Source organism: Mytilus californianus, unplaced genomic scaffold, assembly GCF_021869535.1.
Source record: "Mytilus californianus isolate M0D057914Y unplaced genomic scaffold, xbMytCali1.0.p SCAF_9, whole genome shotgun sequence".
Lineage (NCBI taxonomy): Eukaryota > Metazoa > Mollusca > Bivalvia > Mytilida > Mytilidae > Mytilus > Mytilus californianus.
The window spans coordinates 25656937-25669680 of record NW_026262745.1 but is presented as its reverse complement, the minus strand read 5'-3'; the positions used below and the strand labels follow the sequence as shown (position 1 = coordinate 25669680).

The 12744-nt window shown below is 32.7% G+C and overlaps 1 long non-coding RNA gene across 1 annotated transcript; it reads right to left on the bottom strand.

Moving 5' to 3' along the window:
• Positions 1-463: 463 nt before the first annotated feature.
• LOC127715308 (uncharacterized) lies at positions 464-8606 on the bottom strand. Its single transcript, XR_007988283.1, has 2 exons — positions 8564-8606; positions 464-959 (listed from the first exon to the last, which is right to left on the bottom strand). It is a non-coding gene; the product is annotated as an uncharacterized LOC127715308 (long non-coding RNA).
• Positions 8607-12744: the final 4138 nt, after the last annotated feature.

The following is a 12744-nucleotide window of genomic DNA, read 5'->3' as shown; positions in this document are numbered from 1 at the left end:
TTGTCAACATCATAAATGTATCACCTTAGATCTAATATTAAATTTATAACAATACACAGGAAACTCTAATTCAGTTAACCTATTTAAACATTATCTGAGATTCAGTGCAAAGAAAAAGAGACAACTCTCCATCCAAGTCAAAATTTATAACAGTAAACCATTATAGGTCAAAGTACGGTCTTCAACACGGAGCCTTGGCTCACACCGAACAGCAAGCTATAAATGGCCCCAAAAATTACTAGAGTAAAACCATTCAAACGGGAAAACCAACGGTCTAATCTATATAAAAAATGAGAAACGAGAAACACTTATGAACCACATCAACAAACGACAACTACTGAACATCAGATTCCTGACTTAGGACAGGTGCAAACAATTACAGCGGGTTCTTCCTTTTGAGGTAAAAGTCAACTCACACATTAATACAAAATCAATAATTGTCAATTGAGGAATGAAATTAATGTATTTTTAATGTTTTTATTTTGTCAAAAGTGTTAAAAGATAACAGCTTTCCACATAATTAAATCAATGTTCACCACATCCTCAATATCTACAAATACATGCAACTAAGTTCATTGGACATTCTAAGGGAGATAACTCAAATTTGTTTTACTACTTGTCTTTGCATTTCTCTTAGGTTTGAGTTAAATGAAAAATTTTAAGTCATGAATCATTATTATTTCACAGTGTCTGTCGTAAATCTATATACCACTATAGGTTTGGTGGTTTCATATGACAAAGTAACTAGACCAAACATTTTCTATTAATATCATTTCCACTCTATTCACACTGTTTATCCATGTCTTCAATCAGAGGCAAAATTGAAGATCTATTGATAATACTGAACTCACTGTTCTCCTTTCACAACATCCATGACAATGCTGACTTATCTCCTCCTTGAAACAGCTACTTCACTTCAGTAGACACTCCAGCATGCTTCTGATCATGTTCAGACTGACCTGAAATTAAAATATATTCATATTAAAATCTGATCATAATAATATGATACACATAGTTAGCTTAATCAAAGTCTATAACTTAAATGATATTCTTGTCCAGGTGAAAACCTATATGAAACAATGAAAAAACCATTTAAGAATCTTTTACATATATAAGTTATAACTATCAAACCTCTCTTAAATATGACCTAATCATAAACAACAGCATCTAAAACCGGTATAAATATATCATTTAGCAGCTTCCCTCAAGGAATGACCATTTAATTTTGAGGGCGGGGGTTAAGGAAATACATTATTTCTTTTATGTAAAATCTTTATATTAAAATCATATTATCACCATTAGAATTTATGTTGATTACGATTTTATTAGAAGTTATCACGACTATTGTGTATACATGCATAATCAAATAAAAACATATAGTATAGAAGTCAGTACAATACTTTTTCAACTTTAATCAGCAATTGTCCATATGACTTTGATCTTAGCAGTCATTTCAACCAATGTAATAATGATAGGTTACACACAAGCTTATCAAAAAGCTGATGCAAACAAACTTTCTTTTTTGAAAAAAAAAATTATAAATATTACTCAATTTGAGAAACAACAACAACAAATACTTTATTAGAGTCTCACATCTTTAAAACATCTGATATAAAACATAATATAATAATAACAGATCAATTTATAAAAGAGCCACTCTAAAAAGAGTTGTGAGAGACTGTAAAACACACATTAAAAATACATTTATATTACATATATATAACATATATCAATATATTTTAGCATAAAACACCATAATATCAAAAAGCAATTCTGATGAAATTTGATTTGCCAAATTCCTTCCATAAAAAGATATAAATTTACTGTGGACAAAAAAAAGTTGTTTTGAATGAAAGGGAAATCATTACAAAGTGCAAATGATTATATATAAATTCAACAACTTTTGGTTAGCAACTTTTCCAAATACCTGGTTGCTTTTTAGTTTGATCCCTTGAAAGATGCTTTTTTTCATAAGGATTAGTCTAGCGACTGGTTCATTTTTTGGAAAATCGCTAACCAAAAGTTGGAACTATTAATCTAAACAAATGCCTTTTTCACTATTTCTGTTAAATTCAACAAGAGTGCACATGCTGAAATGCCTCGCCTTCTTTACTAATCATTGATATTATGTTGATAGTCCTAAATATAAAGCTTTACTACAACTATCACATAAACTTAACATGATCCAAGAAAATGAGGTCAAGGTCATATAAACCAAACAAAAAAATACATTGTACACCTTACAATCAATCAATACACTAAATATAGTTGACCTATTGCTTATAGTTTCTAAGATAGACTTAACCAAGAAAACTAAACATTGACCAATGAACCATTAAATGAGGTCAAGGTCAGATGAACCAGGCCAGGCAGACATGTACAGCTTGCAATCCTTCCATACAACAAGTATAGTTGACCTATTGTTTATAGTATTAGAAAAACAGACCAAAACACAAAAACTTAACACTGAGCAATGAACCGTGAAAATGAGGTCAAGGTCAAATAAAACCTGCAAGACTGACATGTACATCATAAAATATTTCCATTCACCAAATATAGTTGACCTATTGCATATAGTATTAGAAAAAAAGACCAAAACTCAAAAACTTAACTTTGACCACTGAACCATGAAAATGAGGTCAAGGTCAGAAGACACCTGCCAGCTAAACATGTACACCTTACAATCATTCCATACACCAAATATAGTAGACCTATTGCATACAGTATAAGAAAAACAGACCAAAACACAAAAACTTAACTATAACCACTGAACCATGAAAATGAGGTCAAGGTCAGATGACACCTGCCAGTTAGACATGTACACCTTACAGTCCTTCCATACACCGAATATGCTAGACCTATTGCTTCTAGTATCTGAGATATGGACTTGACCACATAAAACTTAACCTTGTTCACTGATCCATAAAACGAGGTTGAGGTCAAGTGAAAACTGTCTGACGGGCATGAGGACCTTGCAAGGTACACACATACCAAATATAGTTATCCTATTACTCATAATAAGAGAGAAATTAACATTACAAAAAATCTTAACTTTTTTTCAAGTAGTCACTGAACCATGAAAATGAGGTCATGGACAATGGACTGTGACAGATGGAAACTTCATAACATAAGGCGTCTATATACAAAGTATGAAGCATCCAGGTCTTCCACCTTCTAAAATATAAAGCTTTTAAGAAGTTAGCTAACGCCACCGCCGCCGGATCACTATCCCTATGTTGAGCTTTCTGCGACAAAAGTCGCAGGCTCAACAAAAATTAAGATCTGTTTTTGCACTGAAAATTTATATCGCATTTGGTTATAATAACCAATTTGGGTGGTTGCCCCAACCTGTTTAAGGTGGGGAAAGTGTAGGACACTTCCCCATACCTAGTTAGTTTATAACCACCCTTACGCTAGTGGATGACTCCTTTGGCTCAGTTGGTAGAGCGTTGGCTTGCTGTTCCAGGAGACCTGGGTTGGAATCCTGGCAGGTATCCTTATTAATAGATCTTCTAATCTATGTCTTTACAACAGTGTAGTCTCTAATGTGCTTTTGTCATATCATATGTGTTGTAATCTCTTTTGTGTTTACTCTATTTTTCATTTGTAGGTGGCGCTTATAGCAATAAAAAAAGAACAAAAACTATATAAAAAAGTATCAAAAATTAACAAGAATGTGTCCATGGTACATGGATGCCCCACTCGAACTATCATTTTCTATGTTCAGTGGACCGTGAAATTGGGGTCAAAACTCTAATTTGGCATTAAAATTGGAAAGATCATATCATAGGGAACATGTGTACTGAGTTTCAAGTTGATTGGACTTCAACTTCATCAGAAACTGCCTTGACCAAAAACTTTAACCTGAAGCAGGACAGATGGACGAACAGACGCATAGACCAAAAAACAAAATGCTCCTAGGTGGGGCATAAAAAAAATAATAATGGCTATCTTAAATATGGAGTGTTTCTTCAGTGAAATCAGATAATACTTGAATGATGTTTTCATTGTTAGCTGAATTTATGTCAAGAAGGATGTCCAAATCTAATATTATATATCCTAAGATAAAGTATATATTTTGTATAAGTTTTCCCTTTCAGTCTCCTACTTATTCACATTTGAGAAGGAATGTTCCACATCTTCTTTTTTACCATAACTCACAATTACTGCTGTTAATGTGTTGATTAATTAAAATTCTGATATGAATTTAGTTTTGAGTACCAATTTCTTAAGCTATGTTGATGTTATGTATATTCTTGTTGGGCTTGATATCTTGTTTTACTTTATATTTTACTTCTTAGTGAAACCTGTGGTAATGTTGCTCAGTGCTTCTGTTATCCATCTTGTTTGCCATTTTTTGGAAACTGATTCTTTTGCAGCTTTTTTTATCCTGTTTTGTTACTGGTGTGTTGTTGAAAGACATGTACAAAATGTATGTAGATTCTGCCTCTTTTGATCAGGGTTGTTATTGTAAATCAAATGATATAAAACTATTTTGATAGCAATAAGCTCTGCAAAAAGAATAATTCCACATTAAGATACAGCCTACTTTCTAATTTCCTTATCCATGTAATATAAAATGGCCCCTGATCCACATGGCCTAGGATTTCCTATAATACAGGAACCATCTGTAAATCCAACAGCTGATTTTGATGATTATGTATTAATTTGATCTAGTATCAATTTTCTGCCTTCTTCTGCTTGTTGCTTTGTTCTCATCTAAGAACTACCAATAGACATGTACATATTTTATCAATCCAATCATTGTGGCCTAAACACAGCAGTACAATCATATTCATCTGAGGTTGAGAAATTCAAATTTATAGTACTTAAGCAGTAGTGACTTAGATGTCTGTAAAATATGTATTTTAGGTGTCAACAAGATGTATGATATAAATCTGTCTTTAAAACAAGACATATAATACTAATCTCTCACTTTTGTATAAGGAATTGAAGTATATTTTCATTGTTGTGAAGTAAGGGAGATAACCTGTGAATTCTTTGTAATAACTGAGATATATATAACATGGGACTTAACTCTAATTGACCCAGCTGTGGTACCAGTGATGATAATTGTTCTGTTCAATGTATTATTTTTACATATATCTTTATTCTTATAAAGCCAGTGCATAACATCAGTACAGAGATAACAACAACAATAACTATTTACAATATATACAAAACAAGCGAGAGGTTACAAAAGTCACTAGCCAGGAGGACAGACAAAAGTATTAATATTTTTTATAAATGAACAAAGCTTCTTCAGGACTTGTTTTTGTGTACTCAACATAAGTTCACTGTATTTTGACGTTTTACAAAATATGAGGATAAATACTCCTTAGGTTTTTGAACGAAAAAAGAACATTTGAATATATATAATGATAATCGTCTCCAATTTGTCTATTGTTACATTGGAGGCAAAAACGGTTTTCATTTGATACGTTTTGCTACCCTCCTGTTTCAATAGGCAATTGGTTATTAGTTGTTCAAATTCGACAGAGTACAAAAGCATCTTTAAAGTCCAAAATATTAAAATATTCCTCAATTTACCTACTGCGAGTGCAGATTAAGTGTGCACTTTTTCCAATATAATTTTATTAATTTCCTTTGTTAAATATTTTGTAGGGTCTTTTATAAATATTTTACTTTTAAAGCCTATACCCATATTTCTATGCCATACAATATTACTGGCTTCACTGTATCATTAAATATATGAAGTGGTGAAGTAATACATTTTTTGTGTTGTACTTGGCTTATATGGTGTAATTATCTTACTAAGCTTCAAGAATGCTTTTAATCCTTTTAAATTATTATAAAGTTCATTTTTTGCATATGAAAATGTGCCTGATGCAGTAAAACATAAACCATAAACCTAGATATGTATATTTCTGAACACAGTCTACTATAGTATTATGATATTTGAATAAAGTTTTTTTTTTTGTTAGGAACAGATTTATTAAAAATTAGAACTTTGTTTTATCAGTATTAATATGTAATTGCCATTTTTAATAAAATGTATACAATTTATTTAGGCAATATTTCTCAAGTAGTCTGGTGTGGGAATTGTGGAAATAAGCCCCTGGAATAAGTATTGTGGTTCCATATCACATACAATTATATTTTCTGATTTTCTCATATTTTCAGCTTGTTGATACATTTTACCTAGTGGTTATAAATATAATTCTGGTTCTTCCTCCTCTTTCCAAATTTCTAATTTTTTAGTGCTTTTGTACGAGTTAATTTTAGCAAATTGTCCAATGACCATTTCTTCTCTCGTACTACTTCTAGAGTTTCTAGACTTTTCTAGACTGCACTGGAAGGTCTAGGCACATGGCTAATCCTTTGCCTTGAGCTTCATTAATTTTATCCAGGCTTGTTGGATTTCCAATCTACCAAATGCTGCTTGAATAGTTGATTTAAATGCAATTATTTTGTAACAATGGTTCTAATTGGATGACAATGAGCATAAAATTCTCTATCTCCCTGTCAGCAATTTAGGGAAGCTGACATTTTGAATTCCAGAATGTATTGACATGTAATTTCTCAAATAATAAACAAAAACCTCACATTTTGCACCTAGAAATCTTCATTTTATAAAATTTTATTACATTCTGAAGTGGACAAGAAGCCAGAAAATGCTTTGTGTTTACAGTTGACACTGGAAGCATACCTATGATGTCATCAAGTTTTAGGCGCAAAATAAGACATCATTTCACAGAATTTTTGTCTTTAATGAAAATTTTACAGCAAAATAATTACTAAAATCTAATGATTTGTTTAATATACATTAGAATAGAGATAACTGTTTTTGTATTTGAAGCTTTGCGGACATCCATCAGTAGTTTTATTGTTGCAAATATACGTTAACCTGTCTCCACGTACTACCGATTGTCATCTGTAAAGCTTCAAATACAATACAGTTATCTCTTAAATACTTAACATACCAGACTGTCATATATTTGAATAAAGGTGTTTTCTAGTTTATCTAATTTTATATTTTCTATTTTCAGGCCAAAAATAAACAAAAATTGTTTGATGTTGCCTACCTACCCACTTAAATAGCAGCCTACCTGAAAAATTTTATGACACATATCGTTTCAAATTTGTTTTTAAAGTTTTTTTCATGCTCTAATGTCAATTTCTCATCTAAAACATGCAACTAATGCTGTTGGCCAAAAAAATCTCAACCTACCTACCCAACCCTACAAGGCATTGGTAGGCAACATCAAACAAAGAATTTGTTAAGGGTGGCCTCATCAAATAAAATTTCATTAGTATCCTTCTGAAGTGGTACATTGTAGTACTAAATTTTCTGTTTTGTTTTTTGTTATTTTTTTTTTAAATTTGGCCATTTTCTTTTAGCTATTATTATTCTCCTATTTTTAACACAAAGATTTTCAGACCATTTATTTTTAGCATCAATTTTACATTTTTCAAATTGTACCAAATTATTCAATTGACAAGAGTTCTTGGTAATTCTCTGGAATATTTTATGCTTGAATTTTTCTCTGTAACACACTCATTCCACCAGGGAGGGTATTGCTGTGATGTCTTTTTACCACCTTGTATTTTAGGTACACATTTTGTCATGCAACTTCTACATGTAATAGCATTTTCAAATCTTTCATAATTACTTTCTACATTTTCATGTTGATCAAAGATAATTTGTGAAATTTGTCCTTAAGTATTTAAGGAAGTTTGAACTATATTATTGTATCGATTTTATGGTTCTGGTCCTGCCTGGAATAAATTGTACATGATTTATATAAGATGAAGAAATAGGTAGGTTTATAACCATATGAACATTTAATATTTCATTCCAATTTATCTTCGTATAATCGGTTTTCGTGCTATTAAGAACGCATTGTGACAGGGTCAATCAACGTAAACGACCTCAACGTGTAATCGGTTCCTTAATCCTACTGTGAAGTAATAACATAAGCATTGTGACATAGGAAATTTACAGGAAAATGCACAAATTCAAAAGTCGTCTACTGTATTAAAGAGAGACGAAAGATACCAAAGGGACATTCAAACTCATAAGTCGAAAACTGACAACGCCATGGCTAAAAAGGAAAAAGACCAACAGACACACAATAGTACACAAAACACAACATAGAAAACTAAAGATTGAGCAACTTTGTGATTTGTATAGATTTATATGCTCTATATGGGTCCTTTAATTAAGAATAAGGAAACTTTTATTTGATTTCATTTAAATATTTGTTTATATCAAAATATTTCTATAACACATTGGTTTGCCTTCTTCCGAGTTCTATTTGCAATGAAGGTAAATCTAGCTGCGGAACCGTAGCTCTTAGGTCCTTATGTTATTGTTTGACTATTTGCGGACCATATGGTCAGCAAACAGTCAAAAAATAACATAAGGACCTAAGAGCTACGGTTCCGCAGCTAAGGTAAATCATGCTCTCCAGTTAAATGCCGTATCATATGTGCACAATGGCATTGTCAAATTAATTTTGAATATTGTACGGAGTTCGTCTTATATCACAGGTAACACCTGACGTCTATCACATATCTCACTCAACTACTTAATTCTTACAGCGAAAAGTGTTGGATGAAACTGTTTGGAGCAGACCAACAACCTACTCGGAACTGGGTTGCACTAAAGACCAACTCCCTACATACAAATTTTATTGACAAAAAAAATTCTAAAAGTTTTCTTCTTTGAAATTTCGTTTGTAAGGATAAACATTGAACATCAAAGAATAAAAGTCAATTTGAAAAACTTTTAGACATTTATTACACAGCAGTTGCTTTCAAATAATAAGGTCTGTGTAGGTCCATAGTTAGATCTGGTTCGGGACTTTTCAAGACTTGCCATTGTCATTGAAAACATTGTAGTCACAATTTGCCGGTAAGCGCTGTCAAAAAATTTACACAACAATAATTTATTTTATAGCAGAAATTGTGGACAGTCAAAGGCTAGGACAGGGGAAACTTGATATCACCCAAGAGACTTTAGAAAAAATAGAGAGAATAGTCGAAACTTATCTTTTGCTATGCCTATGATCTGCATGTTACACTGGAACACTGACCATTGCTGACAGTAACTTGAGTAAGTCAAATCACAGGACTTTGAAATCTTAGCAATATAGGTCTATAAATATGTCAAACTTGACTATCACAGTAGAGCTTCTCTCGAGTTTGACATATTTATAGACCTTTATTGCTAAGATTTCAAAGTCCTTGTAAAAAGACTTGGATGGTACTACCAGCGGGATTCGATGCCAGCAAATATCTTAGGATCAAATCCATGACAACTCGCCCCACTTTTTACCAACATGCCCAACTTTTACACCAACTTGCCCCACTTTCTACCTACTCACCCCACTCAGTGAATCTGGTTTACCAACTCGGCCCACTTTCTACCTACTCACCCCACTCAGTGAATCTGGTTTACCAACTCGCCCCACTTAGTGAATCTGGTTTACTAATTCGCCCCACTTTGGGAAAAGGGTAATATCCCGTTAAATTTACTCCTGCCAACTCGCCCCACTAACGAAAAAGTGTAAATTCCCAATGAATAAAGGTCTGCAAACTCGCCCCACTTGTGGAAAATTGTAAAATCCTGACAATTTTAGTCCTGCCAACTTTCCCCACTAATGAAAAAGGGTAATATCCCAATGAATTTAGTCCTGCCAGCTTGTACTGCTTTAAGAACTACCAACTCGCCCCACTTATGAATTAAATGAATACTGATGAAAACCTTAGAAATGCATCTGGTTTTTTTTTTACTTCTTTTCTTTTGGTTGAAATAAAGCAGAAAGAAGTAAGTATCAGCATGTTTGTGATGTACGATGTTATTGACCATTGTAACTGTTTATCATGTTTGTTTTCTGGTAAATATAAAACACTGTTTTACAAGATAAGTCAAGAATTATGGGTGTTTACATAATTTTATTCTCAGATGATAGGTTTGCACATGTACAGAAGTATTATTTGTATAACAATAACATTTTTAAAAAAACAGTTCAGTAGCTTTCGGCTACCACGACTGGACTGTTGACACGACCACACTGACTTAAGAGTCTAGTTGTAGAGATGCTGCCACCAATATACTGCTCCCACATGTTGAAGAGGATGGCTTGGTTAGTGCTGACTTGCTTACGCTGGTATCGATTAAGCTTTACCCTCGAACACTAACTTAATCTGGATGGGTCAGGGATGGGGTAATCATATTCTGTAATCGTAATCATAAATGAAGGAACTTTATCACCGCTCTCTCTTGTTGAAAACTCATATTTTAAGAATATTGTTATTAATTTGGATCCTCGGTCTAGAAAACAACTGTTTAAAACATACCATAAATTTGGAAGCAATGCTTGTGTAAAGTTCTTAATTTCCACTATGAATACATTGAGCAGTAAGTATAATTGGGTTTAGCCTTCTTTATTTTTTTTTATTTTGTAGCATGTAAAATTTTTACAGTAATCGAAAAAGTCAGTTTATGAATTGTTTACAAAAAAATCCATCATTTGACAGTAATAGTGCCCATCCCTGGGATGGGTAGTAGTTGCGACTCTTCATGCAGTTTGTGGATACCCTTTATGGAATGGCAAGGAAAACCATGCCTCACAGCAAGCTCTTTAAATGGCTACAACAAAGGCAAATGCAAAAATATTCTATTTACTGTAGTTGCAGCCTTGGTCACTATAAGATGATTTATTATGTTTTATGGGCCATTAAGTTCATATTCTATTTAGTTTTAATGAGTTTTAGCCTAATTTTAGTTCTGATGTGACTTACTTAAAATGTTTCATTTTCTGTTGATAAGGAGCAGGACCAAAACATGTTTACCTTAAATATGTTGTCAGGTTAAACACATAGAAGGTTTGGCAGACCTTTATTCATCAGGATTTTACCCTTTTTCATAAGTGGGGCGATTTGGCAGGAGTAAATTTAATGGGATCTAACCCTTTTTCGTAAGTGGGGCGAGTTGGTAGAAAGTGGGGCGAGTTGGTGGAAAAGTGGGGCGATTTGTCTTGCTTCCCTTTCTTCACTCAGGATCTAAATGCAGCTATCGAATGGACTGAGCCAAAGAATATCTATAACATAACCGAGTTAAGACTGTTTATACATATGTCCCAATTATAAAACAAGACGGACCGAAGGACAAAGATGTGAACAATGAACGTTTCTCGTTGAGTACCAAATTTGCCAAAAATGCAGCAAAAATCTTAACAAGTTTTCTAAGGACCACCTCGGGGTGCAGGATTTTTTCGCTGCATTGAAGACCCATTGGTGGCCTTCGGCTGTTGTCTGCTCTTTGGTCGGGTTGTTGTCTCTTTGACATATTCCCCATTTTCATTCTCAATTTTATTAATAATTTGTAATCTTATAATTTGCCATTATGTACATTTTTGCTTAATGTATTTAAATATGCACAAAACAGTAGCATTATATATATACAGATAAAGTATCTGGTGAAAAAATTAAAATTTACATAAATGTTGAATGCAATGTCCACAAAAAGTCAACTTTTAAAAAAGAGCAATTGAAATATGTCTGACAAAATGAATAATAAGCATGGGCTACAAATGTATAGATAAGTTTCAATTGACACAATTTGAGCAAGAGTTACTTCCCCTTTGTTGCCATTCTGGAGGTCTAAGTGAGTGAATTTACTCTTAAATCAACCAAATTAAACTTGTTATACTGACCACTAGACTATAGAAAAAAAGGGTTTTTATGAACAATTTTTATTCCTTTTAATCTTGCATAATTTTAATCACTACCATCTAGTAAGGATCTCTTGCTAGACTTTTGTGTATCACATGTATCAATTTGGTTAGTCAAATAAGAAAATCAACTGTTTAGCCCTCCACAGCGGCAGCACAGGGAAATAACTCAAACTCATATTGCGTCTTTCGAGACCTATCTATTGTCAAATTGTTCTAAAAATGTTGAGAAATAAAACAAAACATCAGTGATTCAATTTTTACCAATGTGAATCTAAGCATGGATGCAATTTAGGTACTTGATCATTATTACAGAATCTTGGGTTGTTTCAAACTCATTTTTCTATGATTCAGTATGAATTCAAAATTTAATTTGTAGATCTTTATAGATGATAAGGATACATCTTCAAAATAAACACAGAATCAATGGAAACTTTTGTATTGATCTTAAAAAAAACCTAGGTGAAAAAACTGTCAAAATCGGTGCAATTTGAGTACCCTCATGTTACAGTCTCAATATTGACGACATCAAGTCCAAACCACCTGATTGCACCTTTGCTAGTTCCCCATTCATATATAATCTGTCATGGCATGTTATTACTGGTGATCTACATTTATATATTGTCAACAACACTTCTCTGCGATCGTTTTAGGTGGGGTTCATGTTGCTCAGTTTTTGGTTTTCTATATTGTTTCGTGTACTGTTGTTTGTCTTTTTTTTTTAGCCATGGCATTGTCAGTATATTTTCGACTTGTGATTTTGAATGTCCCTTTGATATCATTAGCCTCTTTTTTTTAAATGGGCCTAAATACAGAGAGCCAAAATCCATCAAGTGGAATGACAAATGTATCAATTTTTGTTTAAGACTGTATTTGACCTCTAGGCCTTTAGATATCTTTAGATGTTAATGTCTTTGGGTTGCTGTTTCATTCACATATATTTCATAGTTTTATTTGTATGAAAATAGAGGATGTTTAACTTCAGGTTCACAAAAGTTGGCAGAGACAAAACTTAAGTTGGTGGTAAACCCAAGAAATGGCT